We start from the raw sequence: 21580 nt of genomic DNA, 5'->3' as shown, positions 1-21580 counted from the left end.
TTGGGGAGAAGTCAACAGAGCACTCAGCCTAGAATTGTTACGTGTTCACAAATACTTCATGTCTACTCCCACCTTGAATTTCATTATTTAGTGCTAACAGTTGGTCAGATTTTTGTATATGTTTGAGCAATAAATCTTCTAAACTTGAACATATTTGCATTCATGACTCCTGACAGCTAAGCCCTCAAAGCCTTAAAAGGACCAGACCATGGTTGTTCAAAATATTGAGTTCTTGGAAATGGTCTTAAAAAAAGTTTCATCAATTTTCTTTATTTTCATTTTAAGCATTCTGCCTGTACATCTTTTGAAACTGTCTCCTTGTATATTAGTCACTGGTAAGCTAATTTTCCAGGTCGCTGCTTGACCTTCAGGCCTCATGATTGAATTATCCTTGAAACAACTAGTTGCATTGTGTGTTTTATTCACACACCATGCTGGAATTTATTTAGCTGTTCAAGCAAATGCTCAATTGAAGATTGTTAAACCTTTATGTATTTAGCCAGAAAAACATGCAAAAATCTTTGCTGATTGGTAAAATCAATGTGGAGAGGCAAGCTTTCAATGTCAGATTCAGCCACCACCACCTGCAGGCTGTGATCAAACCATGAAAAGAGATTTGTTTCTGTAGCTATTGGCACAACATGTTATCTCAGTTTCCTGTTTATTAATTAAAATTACCCATGCAGCAAGTGTCGGCTTTCCTAATCGAGTGAAAACCTGATTCCTTTTATTTTTTTGTGCCAACAGCTCTGGAAAATCTGTAAGAGCAACTCAATATCAATTGTTTTTTAGAAAAAATATTATAATTGTTGTTTAACCTTATTTTTCTAAAGGCTAAAAAAAGAGTCTACCTTTTGACAATAGTTAGAAATGCTTTCTTCCCTGTCAGTCCCTCTAGGAAATTGTAATATTGATTAATTTAGAGCTTTATTCGTTTTTTTCCAGGAAACCAAAGCAACATATTTATTCTAATATATATATATATTCTTTTTTATGAAATCCTTTCATTCTGCAATCATCATTATCTATGCCCTTAGCACTACAGCAAGATTGATTTTGTTTTCTTTCTCTTAAGCTCTTTTTATCTTTGCTTCTTTATTCTTCTTCCTTGTCCTGTTAATCCAGGGTTACATTACCTTAAGATATGAGCAACACTTTTCAAAATCCCTCAGCTCCATTTATTATCTTTATGTATAAAAAACCAATAAGCCCATTTTTAAAGGAGTGGCCAGTACATTGCATTTTCAAACAACAGCATTTTATCTGCAATAAATCTTATTTCAAAGATGGTTACAGGTCTCTCCACGTCATTGTTTTTTCTGTTGTTTAAACCTTTAGGATAAGAAGAATTTCTCAATCAGTGTTTGATTTTGAAGACCTTATCCATAACCTCATCATTGCCATTTTACAATTCCTGTAATGGGATGTGTCAGTATTGGAAGCCATATTAACACTGGAAGCTGCTTCCACACTGCCATCTTCTTATGTGTGGAAAAGTAGGAGGGGGGATTTAGTAGAGGGAATGTAGTTAGACAAAATAGCATTTTTCTTTTCAATCAAGGTCATGACAGTCCTGCATCTGGAGGAGGAGTGGTTGGAGTGATGTCTCAAGATGGGGTGGATGGTGATTAGACCATGTGATGGACTGATGGGTGCAGGGGATGGATTTGGGGTTTTTAATTTACTGAGGGAAAACACGGAACTCTCAGATTCGGGTTTTCCCAGATGTGCCAGTATACCTACTCTAATAAATGAAACTTTGAGAAAATGCCTGTCTCGGACTTTTTAATTGGAGTTGGTTTTTTCTGGAACACTGACAGGATGTACAGTTGCACTCGAAACTCTACACTCCTGTCTTCTGAATTCTCTTCAACTTCTCTTGTGATATTCTTCTCCCGCCCTTCCTCCCTAAACAGCTTTAATATCAATTGCATCTGCTAAGAATCTAATTCGATGAAAAGAGTCTTGACTCTATTCCAAAATTCACTTGTCTGTAGAAGTATATTCTGACCTTCAATCCAGCTTTAGCAGTCGGGCAAATGGGGCCCATGCTTTCCTGTCAGACAGCAATTATGAAATGTATGTATGACAAGGAGAAACAGCAGAATGTGTCATCCAGTTAGAGATGCTATATATGCCTAAAAGCCTTTTTGCCCATTGACCTGCTCTTTGGCTACATACATAGAAAGCTTCCAGCATCAGTGGCATTTGTGATTATATTTACAAAATACAGACTTTTAAAATGGCAGTGACTTCCAAACGTTCATTGTAAACATTATCAAGTTTTTTTTATTTTTTCCTGAATAACTTTCTAGATTGGTTAATATTAAGGAAGTCTATAATGTGGATCTTCCATCTTGTTAAAGGTGGACTAATTTGTGTATATATCCTTATTGTTTTATTCCATTTTTCAAGGCTTAAAGGAAATAAGGGGACTGATTGATTCTTAAGTTTCAGAGAGATAGAAAAATATTCTATGAAAAAATAACCAAATGAAAAAGTAATAAGGATTTTTAAAAATAACCTTCAAAATCCATTATATAATAGTAAAGAACTGGCACATTCCCAGCCTAAGGACCAGTTATTTTAATTGTCAAAAATAGAGGACAGTATGAAATAATGAGTAAATGCAGGGAGAAAGGGATTTGTGTCCAAACAGAAAGAGGAATTAAGATAAGTGTGAGGTGAGGGATGAAGGTTAAATTATACTAGATGTTTATATTATTTAAAATATTTCTTTCCTACTTTTCTGCCATAAGGATGTTCTCCATCACATGAGGCACCACAAGCTCTGCTTCTTGCCATGCTGGGTCGCCACAAGCCTTGGGCTGCTTCCAAGCCCACTGGGTCCTCCCTCCCTCCTTCTTCATATCTTGTCATCGATCAGTCCACTTAACTCTCCCCTTTGGAAAGAAGTCACTCTGCTGCATAGCATTCCTATATATAGGTTAGGTGATGCCATCCCAGAAGCAGACTCTATTTTGGGTCTAGCCATAATAATGTCAGCATTCCAAGTAACACCCCCAATGAAAGAAAACTCCAAGGCTTAAGTTTCCTCAAAGTTCCATTTTATTTGAGATGTCATATTGGCACATCTGGGAAAACCCGAATCTGAGAGCTTCCAGGTTTTCCCAACCAAAGGAAAGTTCAAGTCCCTGCCCAACATCCATATGTCCATCACATGGTCCAATCCAAGCACCGTTCCAACTGGAAATGTCTTCCAGTTCCAGCCGTCTGGGTGCAGGGCAAGATGTCCTTGACTTTCCAAGAAAGGAATGTTATTATGACTATATATCACCCTAGTTCCATACAATCCCCCCTCCCTGTTTCCCACAATAATAAATGTGGCAGGCCTGAAGATCAATGAAAAAGATAGCTTTTCTGGAATGCTGACACCTGTCACCACCCCTCAGTACAGTGCCCTCCTTTCCCCATCTCCTCCCTCTTTTAATATCTCCTTCTACTTTGCAATTTTAACATTTATTCAAACCTTTCCCCCCACCCCACCCCCAAAGTTGGAAGGAAGGAGGTCATCACTAGGTCTCACTTTTTCAGGAGTATCTCCATCCATTTTGCATTCATTTATGACCTCAGATGGTGAGGAGAATTATCTAGGACTCTCCCTGAAGGTTACCAGTACCGCCTATCCCTTGGCTTCTCATTTCTGTAAAATACATTTCATTTAGTTCGTGTAAAAAGAGAGATGAGCCAGAGATGAGTTCGTCTTCTTTAGCTTGGGAGACAAGAGAAGAAAAAAAAACTCTTTCAGTTGCTCTTCTCTCTAAACATTCCTAGTGATTGAATGTTTTTTCTCCTTTCTTTTGCATCTTGTCTATTTAGCTACTAACTATTTTTTTCACTACTGGACAGCTAAATTCTGTGCTTTTGTTCTCAGTACTCATGCAATTTAAAAGGGAGGAAAATCAGAAAAAAGTTCCAAAGAAATTCTCTTAGATGGGTTAGTATTTTCACATTTCATTTGTGATGAGGTAGACAATGTGTTTAAGTAAATGTCTACCTTTTACTGGATAATCATCCATCAGTCTGCAGTTTCATTGGTCTTTTACATTTCAATTAAATACAAATGAAAGATCTAATGCTGCCCTGCAATTTTTGAGAGCTTTCCAGTAGCAGCTCTCAACTATCACTAAGTAAGAGGAGTCTTGTCTTAGAGAAAATATTAGAACTTTTCTCGTTTTGGAGAAATTAATGAAGTTGTCTGCTGCTATATTATATATCAGGGTAGGAGCCAATATTGAAAAGTTATGTCATTGGATACCAGTAACCCCATATCTCTCAATTATTGTTTGTGTGTTTGTATCTCCAAAGAGAGTTGATTCCTTATGACTGCTTGGACTATTCCCTGCAGTTTTCTCAGCAAGGTTTCAGAAGTGGTATGCCATAGCATCTTTCCTAAGGTTAAGAGAGACTGACAGACTTAAATTTACTCTATTGGCTCTGTGCCTAAGGCAGAACTGGAACTCACAGTCTCTTGATTTCTACCTGGTTGTCACCTCAATAAACTGGTTCTATACACACTCTAGATTGCAAGGATTTAAGGAGAAATCACCAGAACATAAATCCTTTTGACTATTACTTGACAGACCCAAATAAACGTACTGGTGATTTAGCAGTAAGTATTGACCAAAGGAACTCTGAAGAATAAATCTCATGGCATATAAATACCTAATCTGCAATAGCCTTCTGGATGAACTTTACCCTAATAAAGTATGTCAATATGCACAAAAAGAGAAATAATACAAGCAAGAATGAGCAAGCCTGTATTTGCCAAATCCTGTTTTTTTCTTTCCCTTCAGGAACAATTGGATACCTGTGTCTTTGTAAAGAAATAAGCACATCTAGGAGAAAATAGACTACACATAATTTCAAACATCAAGAGCTGCTCAGAAAACACCAGCTGAATTTAGTCCAAATGCCTTACTTTTGATGCTATTGTTGCCATTGTTTTGCTTTCTATTCAGTGTTGACTCCTGGTGACTCTCTAGACAGGTCCCTGCAGTTTTCCTGGCAAAATTTCAAATGTGCTTTGCCATTGCCTGCTCCCTAATACTGAGAGAGATTGACTGTCCCAAGGACACTAAAGTGGTTTTACATCTCTATAGAGTCTTAACCACTGCACCAAACTAATGGTATAGTTTGACCCAAAACTGGATAGGAGAGATGCTTCTGTAGGTTTTTATTTATTTATTTCATCAAGCATGTATTTTAATGCAGATACAAGTGTAAACATAATTATAAATACATAAAAAGGATACAAATAAAAGAAAACATTAGGATAGGGACGGTAGGCATGCTGGTGCGCTTATGCACGCCCCTTACAGACCTCTTAGGAATGGGGTGAAGTCTACAGTAGACAGTCTAAGGTTAAAGTTTTGGGGATTTGGGGAAGAAACCACAGAGTCAGGTAGTACATTCCAGGCATTGGCAACTCTGTTACTGAAGTCATATTTTCTGCAGTCTAGTTTGGATTGGTTTACCGTGAGTTTGTATCTATTGTGTGCTCTTGTATTGTTTTGGTTGAAGCTCAAGTATTCAATGGCTAGTAGGCCATTGTAGCAGATGATTTATGTACTATGCTTAGGTCAGACCAAAGATGGCGAAGTTCTAAGTTGTCTAAGCCCAAAATTAAGGTATTTTGTTGGCATAAAATATCATAATGGCATAAGGCATAAGGTATTTAGGTGTTAAGCTTTATGGAACTTTACAGATGTTAGCAATACCTCAAATTGAAGGTGAATTGCTAGCCAGCATAGTAACTGTCACATCCAGACAGCAGCAGACCTCACCTGTTGAATTATTATGTAAATATACAATTGTTTGATTTCAAGGTGTTCAAATGACACACACCCTGGCTGTTAATTAGGATGGAAAAAAGAAAATTCAACTTTAAACCCCTATAAATTTAAGTTTTGACATCTCTACATTGGCAGCAGGCAACCCATTTTTGTCTGACTTCTTTCTTATCTGCAATAGAGAGTCTAATCGAGTCTGAGTTTTCAGGCAAGTCAAGCTGAACAGTTGAGCAAAACCATGTACTGCTAGGAAACCTGTTATTTACTGCCAAGCCTAAGTGAGAAAGCCAGGCAGTAAAGCACCTCAAAAGAACTTGCAGAAAGGTATCATATAAATGTAGTAAATAAAAGCAACTCAGTCTTGTGGTTAAACTCTAGTTATTGATTTTTAAAGCAATCAATGCTTCTCCATAACTCTTAACAATGGTGCATGAATACACCTAGTTGGGTTATTTATTTGTTTGTTTCTTTGTTACAAATGTTACTCCTCCCCAAATTCTGGTTTGATTAGAGCCTTCTGAAATAATTCTAATAAATCCCAAAGGGACAAAAATACAACGTGCAATATGGTACACCATAACCTATTCATATAACACAAACAGAAAGGTCAAATCGCTATCACCAGATTACCATAAAACCGAAACAAAGTCAAAACACCCCACATCAATGATCAAGGGCAATTAAAACCACATTTTGGTAACACTTTGAAGTGTTATTATGGAGGGCACCAGATAAACTCCCAGAAACAAGATATATCACAATTATCATAGAATGATTGTATCCAAGCCCATGTTTCCCTGAACTCTGTCATGAATGAGCCTCCACTGTACAGGATGGATCTCTGGAGGAGATTAGCCAAAGTTTATTGGTGATTTTATTTAAAAGGGAGGTTCCACTATTTCATCAGTAAGAAACCTACAATAGTTATAACTTAATATCCTCTATTCTTCAAACATAAATTAATGGGGAACTAGTTATTGCTTTCTTCCTTTCTTCTAAGGTATTACTTTTTCAGGATTAATATATTTCCTCTAAAAAACTTTCCCCTAGACTTATTGGTCTTGCCCTAACTTGGTAGAAGTACATATTTGTTTTTAGTTGCCTTAAGGATATGGTTCACATGTCCTTGTTTGACATTACTTGTGAGCAGGCCTTTTACTGCTAATTGGTTTCATTTATTTTCAGGCAGATTCTTTTAATAGGGATGATGGATTCCTCCTTTTAGGACCATATCATTAAAATACTTTCTAACCAAAAAAAAAAAAAATGGCTACATTCGGGTGCCATAAATATAACATCAACAAGATCATATTCCATGGAGTTAAATTTCTTTAGTGAGGAAGTGATAAACTCTGTGAATTATGAAGTAATCAGTTCTTGAGATCAATCCTAGTGATTATGTTAGAACCACTATTTTTAAAGAGTAGATAGATAGATAGATAGATAGATAGATAGATAGATAGATAGACAGACAGACAGACAGACAGACAGACAGACAGACAGACAGACAGACAGACAGACAGACAGTCAGTGAGTGTTCCAGGGCACAAAAGTTTCCAAATCTTGTGAAAATTATATGGCTAGGATATTACATTTTGAAACTGCATATATTATATTTATATTAAGCTTTAACAACAAAATTGAAATACCTGTTCCTTTTGTATACTTTGCATTTAATTTGAATTTAATAAATATGATTTAAAGCTTTATTTTGAGAGCATGGTTTTCATTTAGAACTACATATGCACACAAAGAGCACAACATTCTGTTTGAACCCTTGTAATTAGAAAGTAGTCAGTCATCTTGGAGTGATTAGGAATTTCAACAGAATTATATTAATTGATTCATATAGGATGCTTGAATTACAGTAATTATTAAGTATTACTCAAACATTTAATCCCTAGATTAGTTTTTAATTCATTAATTATGTGCTGCCAAGTCACTATGGACCCTTAGGGATACATGGATAGATTTCTCTATGATGAATTGTCCCTAACCTGGTCAATTCCTACAATAGTTCAACCATGAGTCCACCCACTCTGCTGTTAGTCATCTTTTTCTTCCATCTTTTCTTCCACCTCTTTTTCTTCCACCTTTCCCAGCATTAGAGTCTTTTCCACAGAGCTAGATCTTCAAATATGTTTGAAGTAGGATTATTCAAGCCTGGTTTCTTTGTGCATTGAGTGAAAATTTTGGGTTTGTTTATTTTATTTTTATTTATAAAAATAAATTTACTACATTTATACAAACACCCGCGAAAACCTCAGAAAACACACACACACACACACACACACACACACACACACACACATATATATATTCTGAGGTTTTCACGGGTGTTTGTATGTAGGTTTTTGGTTGTTCGGGTTTTCTTCCGTGTAAAATTGGAGACTTCGTCGAAACGTCGCCAAGACACTTCCAATTTTACACGGGAGAAAATCCGAACAACCAAAGACCTACATATATATATATGTATATATTATATACATTATATATATATAATTTGATTCATTCATGTCCATGTTGATTCATTTGACAATTTTTTTTTTCATTTTTCATTTTTTTTTATTCATTTGACAATCCATTTGTTTGTTTTCCCAGGTAAGATTTCTGTCAGGTATCTTTAATGAGGAAATCACACACATTCTGAAATCTGAATTAAAATTTGACTCTCCTGAAGGAATATGCTTGCAAGGTTCCAGATTCAGAGCCAGCCCACCTTCCTTCCTTCCTTCCTTCCTTCCCTCCCTCCTTCCTTCCTTCCTTCCTTCCGTCCTTCTTGAATCTCTGATTAAAGGTATTTTTTTTGCTGTTGCTGTTATTTTATGACTTTTTTTATATAAAAAAAAATCCACTTAACATAATAAAGCTAAAAACCACAAAACAAGCCCCAAGTTAACATTGAATAGGGCCAGGCTTTCTGTTTTTTAATGAAAGAAGAATCTTTACATTTGGGGACTGTATTTGCTTCTCCTTCTCCTTCTTCTCTTTCTTTTTCTTCTTTAGCAATTTACGTGAAAATGGCACAAGTCAAAATCATTTCCTTTGGAAAATGTCTGCAATGTATCAGAAGGATATGTATAAATTATGGAGAGTTAAGATGAATGAAATGCATTTAGGATTTTTTTTTGTCTTCTGCTAATTTGGCACAAAATTCATAGATGTTAGTTGGGATGGGGAAGATGACGGATGGAAAACAAACATTGGCAGAGACAGAACTTCCACAGTTTTCAAAGAAAATATACTTCCAAAGACATTAGCTCACTTTTTTTAACCTTTCTGGTTCCTGGGAAACACTAATCTCTTTTGCTCATACTGTTTGTTAGCTGTTGTTTTTTTGTGACTTGGTAGAATATACAAATCCAGACTCATTTGTTAATGTAGGATTCAGTATGTGATGTAGAGCTATATAACGGACAAATTTATTATCTAGGGGAAGCGTACTATATGAACAAAATAACTTCTTTGCCTTGTATGGTACTGAATGCCAGATTATTAATGGAAGTTCAGATAGAATAAAATTAATTTGACTTTGGAGGAATCTTGTTTTCTTTTGGCTGCCTCCCAGATCTTAGCACATCAGCCTAATTTTGTAACATTAAAACCAAGGTAATTTTAAGTCAGTCCTTTCAGAAGTGGCTGAAAAAAATGATTTTTTGATTCTGAAATCCTTAGCTAAACAGCAACAACAACAACAACAACAACAGTAGTAGTAGTAGTAGTAGAAATTAACCTGGTCAGTTGGCAAGAAGCTGGAAAAAACTACAAGTCAAAGAAAGTTGCATAGAAAATGTAAACTAAAAAGGAGAGACATTGGAATCCCATTAACCAATAACTTTTAAAGTACACGTGATTTTTACTAAATCTAAGCTTTTCCTACATAATACATATTATGGACTTGCTTGAATTTAGCTTAATGGTGATAATAATGGCCTCAAACAGACAAAGGATTTAAAAAAGGAGAAATGAATCTCTTGAAAAAGCTTGGATCAGAGCTGGGACCAACTTAAACAAACTTTTTAAATCATTTTTGACTCAAAATAGATTTAAATAATTGGGGAGAGAGAATTTTTTTTGTCACAACAGTATACACAAGCATCAACATAAAACAACAACACATAAGCATATATATAAGCAAAAGTATGCAATAACTATATTAATTTTATATAATGAAAGGAAACAATAGGACAGGAATCAGTAGTCTTTAACAGGAAAGACATTGCAATAGATGATTCTGTGTGTTAAACACAGGTCTTGTTGGAGTCGGCAGAGTTCTAAATTTTCTAATCCCAGGATTTCTAGTCTGGTGGTATAAGGTATTTTGTTGTTTTCAGAGGAGTGGAGAAATCTTCTTGTAAAATATTTCTGGACGCGTTCAATTGTATTAATGTCAGAGATGTGGTATGGGTTCCAGACTAGTGAGCTGTATTCAAGAATAGGTCTAGCAAATGTTTTGTATGCTCTGGTTAGTAGTGTAGAGTTTTTGGAAAAGAAGCTACGTAAAATTAGGTTTACAACTCTTAGAGCCTTTTTTGCTATGTAGTTGCAGTGGGCTTTGGCACTTAGATCATTGGATATGATCTAAGGTCTTTAACAGGGTGGGGGTCATCTGTAAGGTAATGTCCATCAAGCTTGTACTTAGTGTTTGGGTTCTTTTTTCCTATATGTAAGACTGAGCATTTGCTGGTTGAGATTTGGAGTTGCCAAGTTTTAGACCAATCGGATACAAAGTCAAGGTCTTTTTGAAGGGTAGTAGTAGTAGTAGTGGTGGTGGTGTTAAATAGTTTCATTAACACAACAACAAGGTTATTGTGCTAATGTGAGTCTAAACTTTAATTGTCCTCAAATTCTAGAATTTATATTCTGGGGAAAGAAAATCCACTTATTGAATATGGAGAAAAAAGAACTTAATTCCTTCCTTCATCCTCACCATCCTTTCATCCTACCTGATGAAAGCCCTCCCCCTTCCATTTTTTCAACAGCTGTCTTGATGTTTCAGTTTGAAGCACTCTACTACAAATTAGGTCAAGAGCTGTAGTGGTGCAGTGGTTATTGTGCAGTACTGCAGGACACTTCTGTTGATCACCAGCTGCCAGCAGTTTGGCAGATCAAATCTCACCATGCTCAAGGTTGATTCAGCCATCCATCCTTCAAAGTCGGTAATATGAAGACCCAGATTGTTGGGGGCAATTTGCTGACTCTGTAAAACTGCTTAGAGAGGACTGTAAAGCATTGTGAAGTGGTATATAAGTCTAAGTGCTATTGCTATTGCTAAGACTAGAGGTGCATTGAGGACTAGAAAAAGAACATAAAAGATTCACAATGATATGTTCCTTTTCCAGAGGTTTAGCTAAATTCAATGCTAAATACTTCCCAAGTCAGCTCATTTCATCATCTTCAACAGGCATTAAAGTCTGAATTGATTGATAGGAGAGCTAGAAAACTCTAGGGTGGGGTTATGTAATAAGGTAGGAATAAGTGGAACATTTCAAAAGAAGGTATGACTGGGTTTCTTGAATCCTTAATAGGATCCTTAATATACCAAGTCATGCAAACTTTTGCAGTTTCATTGGGTTCTAGCAATTTTATCATCCTTTCCCACTCTCCTCAGAACTATTGATTTTCTGCTTCAGTAGTTTACAAAGCTGTTCTTCTGTTGCTTTTAATCCTGTTTACACTGTGGGTTTCCTTGCCTCAAAAAATAATCCTGACATTTTTATTGGAAGCAGTACAAAAATATATTCCTCTTTGTATGTCTTATTTCCTCTAATGAAAATGGGTCAGAGGGCCTTCTTCATCTTGTGCTTCTCCAACAATGCTGATTGAGAAAATGCACATCATTCACAAATGCTGTACATGGCAGCATGGAAAGGCCAGTACATTTGGAAATTAATTTCATTTTTTTATTTATATGTTCTAAGACTAGCAAGAAACCTACAGAAGAAATAATGATAGCATTTAATGATATTGCTGTCACATCAGTATTTATGAGAAATACATTCATCTATGGAGATTCCCAGTCTTCCAGGTCATGGTTGTCCCTAAGGCATTTTTTTTTTCCAAAAAGGCAACTGGACTTTGTTTTTCCCTTGAAGACCTTTCACTTCACATCCAAGAAGCTTCAGAACTGAAGAAACTTCTTGGATGAGAAGCAAAAGGTGTCCAGTTGCCTTTTGAAAAAGTATTTTTGGGAAAAACATGTCCATTCTTTTGAATGGATAGGTGGTAAGAGAAGACAATGGACATTCAGGAATTTGTTTATTCCCCAAGAAGTGGCAGAACTGAAATCTAGCACGGTTTGGAAATGGATATGTCTCATTTCCTTACTGCCTGGTACTTTTTGAACTTTTAAAAATGAGAAGGATGATATCACCATGATTTTCATCTCACTTCAACTTTTTCTCCATTTTTGGTTAAGGCAGGGTCTACTACCCTTCCTAATATTTGTGAGGTAGGATGCAAACCATTTGTATAAACCTGTTACACCCTTTGCATAGGTTCACACATTTCCCATGTTGCTGTGATGTATCCATTTGAAAATGTTTGTAGTGGAGGAATGATGTTAGATCAAACAAATAAATCCTGTAGCATAAAGCATTAAGTGACACATTGACATTAAGTGTGCACTGAGTTTGCTTGTACAATGCCCCCTTGTATCCAAGAAACCTTTAGTTCAATATGATTCTAAGCACAGATAAGCAACTGTGCTTTAAAATAACATATCTAACGTATCAGTGAGCTCTACAACAAGCATGATAGTGACATGAAAATTCAGAAATAATGTTTTTCAAATGTAATTATATGATTCTAGCAGTCATTCAAATACATGTTAAGCTTCAGATGCTTTATCTCCAATAGCTGTTCAGTTTACAATGCCATAGAATTAGTTCAAAACTATTTATTTATTAGATTTTTATTCCACCTTTATTACTTTATAAGTAACTCAAGATGGTGAGCATACATATATATATAATAAAAACTACTAAAACTGTTAAATGAGTAGAGTAAAATAAAATACAAACAAAGCAAATCACAGGCATTAAAAAGGATGGGGAAAGGAAATTCATCCAGTGTTCGTATCATGAAACCGATTTTAAACAGGGATTTTAAAAGATGTAATACAGCAGTCTGAGCTTCTGGTTAAGGGACCAGGCTATAAAGCAGAAGATTGTGAGTTCAACTCTAGCCTTAGCCATGAAAAACAGCTGAGTGGGCCACTATCCTCAGCTTAATCTGCGCTAGTTTAATCTGATTTCATTTATAAGGGTTTATTTGTTTGGAGGGTTTTTTTTTATTGAATTGTGATTAACAAACATTGTCAAGTAATTGACTGGCAGACTACAAAGAAAAAAAAAAGATATATAAAGTTTTAAAAAAGAAGTCTGCTTAAAAAACTAAGTAGACAGGTACTGTATGTGTACATATTTACTACACTTGCGAGCTACTTCGTGTTGCATAAAACACTTGCCTGTAATTCAGCTATGGCTTCTTTCATGGGGAAATTAACAGTGGATATGCTTTCCTCCTGTAAGTGTAAGGAGCTTTGTGAAAACTTTCAAACCCATATATACTTGTGGTCAGCGTAAAGGAAATTTCTTATATTGGAAATATATTATTTAATAACCAAAGCACAAACCAGCCAGTTAAGCACTTAAAACCTCACTGATTTCAATGGGAGAATTAAGCACAAACTTAAATTTCTCCCACATAAATCAACTGGACTTAAAAGCAGTTAAATTTTGTGTACCCTGTGTTCCTGACCTAAATCAATAAGCAACAGTAATTGTGGAGAGCTAAAGGGAAAAGAGAGAGAAAGCTGGCTAAGCGAGCTTTGGAAAGTTATATGTATTCAAAAGAGTAGGAGCGAATGGAAGGAGCGAGACTACATTTTTAAGTTGTGGCCATTAGCAAACTGCAGCTTTTCAGATTTCATGCAGCATGTCTCATGAGATGTGCCAGATAAGTGCAGGAAACAGAAAATGAATGTGCTGCTTATTCAGTGGAGTATGAAATGACAAACTACCTGATGCACTGAAAGACATGTTCACTCCTGGGATGAAAATTCTCATATTCTGTTAGCAAATCACTCCTTTAAAGATGTGACCTGTCCAGTTGTGAGGACATAGATGAATTACATATGTATCTGATGCTGCCTTTTACAAACTAATGCCTTTAATCTATTCAGTCCAGCCAAAATGTAACTCATCCAGAAAATTCCTGGTTTCAGATGGTACTAAAGGTACAACCTTTACAAACACAAACATAAACACAAAAACACAAAAATTATATTATCTTCTCTCCGGTTTCCAGCAGATCTTAATGCTATGTGAACAGAATAGAAATAAGTAGAAATAATAGAAATACTGTAGAATAACAGAGTTGGAAGGGACCTTGGAGGTCTTCTAGTCCAACCCCCTGCTTAGGCAGGAAACCCTATAACATTTCAGACAAATGGTTATCCAATCTCTTCTTAAAAACTTCCAGTGTTGAAGCATTTACAACTTCTGGAGACAAGTCGTTCCACTGATTAATTGTTCTAACTGTCAGGAAATTTCTTCTTAGTTCTAAGTTGCTTCTCTCCTTGATTTGTTTCCATCCATTGCTTCTTGTCCTGCCCTCAGGTGCTTTGGAGAATAGTTTGACTCCCTCTTCTTTGTGGCAATCCTTGAGATTTCAGAACACTGCTATCATGTCATCCCTAGTCCTTTTTTTCATTAAACTAGACATACCCAATTCCAGCAAGAGTTCTTCATATGTTTTAGTCTCCACTTCCCTAATCATCTTTGTTGTTCGTCTCTGCACTCTTTCTAGAGTCTCAATATTTTTTTACATCATGGCGGCCAAAACTGAATGCAGTATTCCAAGTGTGGCCTTACCAAGGCATTATAAAGTGATATTAACACTTCACGTGATCTTGATTCTATCCCTCTGTTTATGTAGCCTAAAACTGTGTTGGCTTTTTTGGCAATTGCTGCACACTGCTGGCTCATATCTAAATGGTTGTCCACTAGGACTCCAAGATCCCTCTCACAGTTACTACTATTGAGCAAGTTACCACATATAAGGTACCTGTGCATTTTGGGTTTTTTGCCTAAATGTAGAACCTTACTTTTTTCACTTTTTTCACTGGAATATTAAATTCTAACTTCACATGCCCATTGTAATATAAGAATTTGCCACTTAAATGGGACCATCCCATTAAATTCATCATGTTATTAATGTAATGAAAGTTAGCTTTCATTACATCTTTCTCTCACATTAAGGATTTGATCCTTTTTATGGTGATATTTGTTGATCCATTAAAATATTTCAGTGTCTTAAAATGAACATGAGAACAGACAGCTTGATCAGACTAGTCTAGTATTCTTCTATCCACTCAGAAAGCATGATGAAAACTCCTTAATTTCACAACACCTGGACAGACTTAACTATAGTTTTAACTGGGAACTTCTTAGCATCCTAAACCAAGCTAAATTCAAAATTGCTAAGAAATTCCTGGAAGCTTGGCACACAGACAAATTAGCCATCAACAGGTGATGACAAATAACATTTGCATGCCATTCAAAAGAGACAATAAAAAAGCTAAAAAGGAAATAAAAAGCTCAGAACACCTCCTAGGAAGCAAGCAATACCCAGACAAGCTGAGATTAACATCAGAGAAACAAGCAGTAAACAAATACCCCAATCAAGGAATTACCAACTCAGAGAAATAATGAAACTAAACCAGTAGTACAAGTAGATTGACTTATGGCCATTGATGAATTTGGATATATATTTTTGCATCCATTCCTAAAACAGTCAACTTTTTTTGCCAATTACAGATAGTATTGCTAGTGTTCCCTTGTCAGTATAGCCCATATCTTTAGTTGCTATAGCTGATCTAGCCTTCTGTACACATCTCTTAATTAGACCAAACCAGGAAAGCTTATAACAAGCAAAGCCACCTTTTAAACTCATGTTAAGTTTGGTTATTGTTAGATCGGGGAATGGAAGAGAATAGAATAGAATAGAATAGAATAGAATAGAATAGAATAGAATAGAATAGAATAGAATAGAATAGAATAGAATTTTTTATTGGCCAAGTGTGATTGGACACACAAGGAATTTGTCTTGGTGCATATGCTCTCAGTGTACATAAAAGAAAAGATACGTTCATCAAGGTACAACATTTACAACACAATTGATGATCAATATATCAATATAAATCATAAGGATTGCCAGCAACAAGTTATAGTCATACAGTCATAAGTGGAAAGAGATTGGTGATGGGAACTATGAAACGATTAATAGTAGTGCAGATTCAGTAAATAGTCTGACAGTGTTGAGGGAATTATTTGTTTAGCAGAGTGATGGCCTTCGGGAAAAACTGTTCTTGTGTCTAGTTGTTCTGGTGTGCAGTGCTCTATAGCGTCGTTTGAGGGTAGGAGTTGAAACAGTTTATGTCCAGGATGCGAGGGATCTGCAAATATTTTCACGGCCCTCTTCTTGATTCGTGCAGTATACAGGTCCTCAATGGAAGGCAAGTTGGTAGCAATTATTTTTTCTGCAGTTCTAATTATCCTCTGAAGTCTGTGTTTTTCTTGTTGGGTTGCAGAACCGAACCAGACAGTTATAGAGGTGCAAATGACAGACTCAATAATTCCTCTGTAGAATTGGATCAGCAGCTCCTTGGGCAGTTTGAGCTTACTGAGTTGGCGCAGAAAGAACATTCTTTGTTGTCCTTTTTTAATGATGTTTTTGATGTTAGCTGTCCATTTGAGATGGACACCATTCTTCAGTAACAACAGCTCTTTATTAATAGACCAGTACAATCCAACAACCAGCTCGTCTGACAGCTTGACCTTTTATAGGGAGCTGCCAGATGGCCTAACCAATGAGATTTCAGTATTTTCCCGCCAGTTTTGGCAGACCTTAGTGAAGCCTACAGCTCACTCCTTATTTGGTATGTTCAGTTATCAACTGCTATCTAGGAAAATAGATTGCTAAGGGGCTTTTGCCACTATATTCAGGTGAATCAAGATGTTTTTGGCCTCCAATTTCAAATTTACTTCATAGTTACTTAGTGTCCCATCATCCCATCCTTGTGCCTATGTGGATAGTTCTGGGCCAATCCAATTAAGCTTCAATATCTTCCAGTTGTGGGCAGTATAACAACTGATCCCAAAGGACAAAATAAACCTTCATCTCCTGTCACTGAAGTTCAAAGGAAAAAGGCTCTGTGAATGCATCCTCATAAACCCAATCTACCCTACCACAAAAGCTACCATCTACCCTTTGTAGGAGCAACAACACTCCCATAGTTTCAGAATTTGAAAACATCTGCAATAATATGGAAATTGCCTTATTTTTCAATGTTTACAAAGGCTACTATTTCAATTTAATTGCAGCTAGCCAGTATTTTAATCTTATTATTTAGATCCAGCTTGCTAGGGAGTCCCGAATCCTATGCTCTTTGAACTTTTCTATGCTAATGTCAGATTGCTCTTAATATCTGCTGGTGTAATCCTGTTAATCTGATGATCTGAATTTATTTTTTCCCCTAGCCTTCAACCTCTGAGTCATAAAACTTACTTCTTAGGGTTTTTTTATTATTTATTCAAAAAGTTTTACAGAAAATTTCCCCCCCCTTTCCCCCCACCTCCCCTTCCCCCTCCCTTCACAACCTCCCTCCCCCACCCAACTTCCCGGAACGAGCACAAGATATAGTTAAAGATAAAACAAACATATGCTAAAAAAAATTACGTCCCAACTTAATTATACCCCTGCAATCATCAATTCCTAACTTCCCCCAAAAACAATCAAAAATAATACATCATAATCATTCAAAGGCAGTCTGATAACTCTTAGTCTGATATCTACTTTGAATAGATATCTACTTTGATGTGGACGAACAGACTTCGACTCAACCCATCCAAGACGGAGTGGCTGTGGATGCCGGCGTCCCGGTACAGTCAGCTAGTTCCGTCGCTGACTGTGGGGGGCGAATCACTGGCCCCCAGGGAGTTGGTTCGCAGCTTAGGCGTTCTCCTGGATGCACGGCTGTCGTTGGAAGAACACTTGATGGCCGTTGCCAGGGGAGCTTTTTATCAGGTTCGCCTGATCCGCCAACTGCGTCCCTTCCTGGACCGGGATTCGTTATGCATGGTCACTCATGCCCTCGTTACCTCCCGCCTGGATTACTGCAATGCTCTCTACATGGGGCTCCCCTTGAAGGGCACCGGGAGACTTCAACTGGTACAGAATGCGGCTGCGCGGGGGATAGAGGGAGCGTCTCGGAGCTTCCATATAACACCTCTCCTATGCAAGCTGCACTGGTTGCCGGTGGTCTTCCGCGTGCAATTCAAGGTGTTGGTGATCACCTTCAAAGCGCTCCATGGCATAGGACCAGGTTACTTACGGGACCGCCTACTGCCGCCAATAGCCTCCCATCGACCCACAGGGAGGGTCTCCTCGGGGTGCAGTCAGCTAAACAATGTCGGCTGGTGGCCCCCAGGGGAAGAGCCTTCTCTGTTGGGGCACCTACCCTATGGAACGAACTACCTCTGGGGCTACGGCTTCTTCCCGACCTCCGGGCCTTTAAGCGCGAGCTTAAGACTTTTTTGTTTCAACGAGCAGGGTTGGCCTAAGAGTAATTTTTAATTGAGTGGTTTTATTTCTTGTTATTTTAATATTCAGCCTTATGGTTTCAGATTTTTAAATTTCAAATATTGTGTTTTAATTTTTGTATGTCTTTTTAACTTGGCTGTAAACTGCCCTGAGTCTTCAGAGAAGGGCGGTATAAAAATGTAAATAATAAATAAATAAATAAATAAATAAATATAGTCAATCCATTTTTTCCATTTCTTGCGTATTGTCTTTCAAAAAGGCTGATATTTTCGCCATCTCAGCCAAATTGACAACTTTCGATATCCATTCTTCTATTGTAGGTACTTCTTTTTTCTTCCAGTACTGTCCTATTAATAATCTTGCTGCTGCTATTAGATTTAAAATCAATTTAGTCTCAATTACTGTACAGTCCGTAATAATTCCCAACAGAAAAAATTGCGACAGGAACTTTATCTTCTTTTTCAAAACATTTTGTAAAATCTACCAAAATTTTATCTAAAAGGCCTTTATATCCTTACAAGTCCACCAAATATGAAAATATGTAGCGTCATCACAATTACATCTCCAACATTTTGCTTGCATATCTGGATACATACACGATAATTTCTTAGGATCTAAATGCCAACTATAAAACATTTTATAAAAATTTTCCCTCAAATTCTGTGCCTGCGTAAATTTAACATTTCTAACCCAAATTTTTTCCCAAGTTTCCAATAATATTGGCTCCTGAAAATTTTGTGTCCACTTTATCATACAATCCTTTACCAAGTCCTTTTCAGAGTCTATTTCGAGTAACACATTATACAATCTCTTTATATGCTCCTGAGATTGATTTCTAATTTGCTTTACCAAATTTCCCTCGTTCTGCTCTATACCAATTTACTGATCTTCCTTCCATCTAGCACGTAGTTGCTCATATTGAAACCAAAACTTACTTCTTAGGTTTGAAAGACCTAAGATGCTTATGGCTGGGCAAACAGCTTCTTATGAGTGTCTATTGCTGGCTGACACTCAACACTGTCAAACTATTCACTAAGTCTGCATTGCTACTAATCTTCTCATCGTTCCTATCAGCCATCTCCTCCCACTTATGACTGTATGACTGTAACTTTGTTGCTTGTATCCTTATGATTTATATTGATTGGTTCCTAGTATGATTTGATTGCTTATTTGTACCCTATGATTATCATTAAGTGTTGTGCCTTATGATACTTTTTTTTAGAAAAAATTTATTGGTTTTTAAAAAAACAAAAACAATGGACATTGCTCTACTTCTCTGGTTTCTAACATTTAGATCAAGTTCAAGTTACTATATCATATATTCCTCAGTCTATATACAAATTTACATATCTCCTAATTCCTTATATATCAAGTATATACTGTATTACTACTACCCCTACAACTATATACATATTTAATAAATCTATTATACCCTCACAAGTACAATATACATTGATACATACATTTCCAAACATTCATTATCTCTTGTTTTTGGCATTCTTCATCCTCTCAAGCCAGTCACAGAATTTACTCCAGACCTCATAGTAACTTGATTTGCTTTTGTCTTTGAATTCTAAAGTAAGTCTGTCCTTCTCTGCACAGTTGTAAATTTTGCTTATTACTTCTTCTGAGAGTATTTCTTCACACTTCTATTTTTGAGCTAATGCTAATCTTGCTGCAGTTAATACTGTATATGCAATGTTAAGTAGGTTACATGTTTATCATATTTGCCATCCATCATGCCCAATAAGAAAAATTCCAGTTTGACCTCTATCTTGACCATTAACATCTCTTCTAACCAGCTTCTTATTTGCTGCCAGAATTTTTTTGCTTTTTGGCACTCCCACCACATGTGATAGTATGATCCTAACTCGATTTCACATTTCCAACAAACTGGAGAATATTTTTTTACTAGTTTTTGCCAATTTTGTGGGTCGGAAGTGCCACCTGTAAAATATTTTGTACAAGTTTTCTTTGTAAGAGGCTGCCAATGTGATTTTGATATTTTTTTCCCACAAGTTTTGCCAATTATCCAGATCAATACTGTACCCAAAACATCTACCGCAGATTATCATGGTCTTCTTGACTTCAAACATGTCTTGTTCTAATAAGTACCTGTATAGTTTTCTTATGGCTTTTTCCTCCATATTTAATAAAATTATATCCAACTCTGCCTTATGATTCTTGATGAATGTATCTTTTCTTTTTATGTACATTGAGAGCATATGCACCAAAGACAAATTCCTTGTGTATCCAATCACATTTGGCCAATAAAGAATTCTATTCTGTTCTATTCTATTCTATTCTATTCTATTCTATTCTATTCTATTCTATTCTATTCTATTCTATTCTATTCTATTCTTTCTGCCATAAAACAGGAGAGCCTTGCTCTTATGAGGAGGGGTACACCTAGGTAGCTTGCAATTTTTCTTTGCCTCAATAAAAGGAGCTATATGTAAATCCTTTCAATAAATAATGAAGATTTTTCAGGAACAAGTATACAAGAGGAATCAGTAGGAGAGTTTGCTTCTTTTAAAATCCCCATACAATAGAAATTGATAAAATTTCAAAAGTTTAGCGGGTTCATGGGACATAGCTGACTTACATGCTGGAAAAAGTAGTTTAAGTCACAAAGGTTGTGCGACATTTTAATGAAAAATGTGAATTTATTTCTCCCCCACACTTGTGAATTTGACTCTTGAGACTGAACGTGCTTCTTTGCAAATTGGTCTGAATACTGGTCAGCCAGAATATTTCAAGCAAATTATATTGCACTTTTTTCAATGCCTGATTTTATAGGCTTCTCATATTTATATTCAGACTGGTTTACATATCTATACCATGCATGGTGAATATAAATACTTAGCTTGTTCCATTGTGTTTATTTAAATGACATGATTGAGTAGTACAGTAATTTTTGCACATAAGAGATGCCTAGTTCAATCTCCATTTTCCATTAAAGAGTCCAAGAAAGAACTCTTTCTGTCAAACAGCTTATCAATCTGTTGCTGATTGACAATGTTGTCCGGACTGGGGAAAAAAAAATGAGAAGCTGAGTTATGGAAAGCAGAATCAAATGTTTGAGGGAAGAAAGGTGGACAACAAAGGAAAATAAAAGGCAGGGGAAGGAGATGCTCTATTTCCCCCTGAACCTAAAGTAA

Source organism: Ahaetulla prasina, chromosome 6 (genome assembly GCF_028640845.1).
Source record: "Ahaetulla prasina isolate Xishuangbanna chromosome 6, ASM2864084v1, whole genome shotgun sequence".
Taxonomy (NCBI): domain Eukaryota; kingdom Metazoa; phylum Chordata; class Lepidosauria; order Squamata; family Colubridae; genus Ahaetulla; species Ahaetulla prasina.
This window is presented reverse-complemented; position numbering follows the sequence as displayed.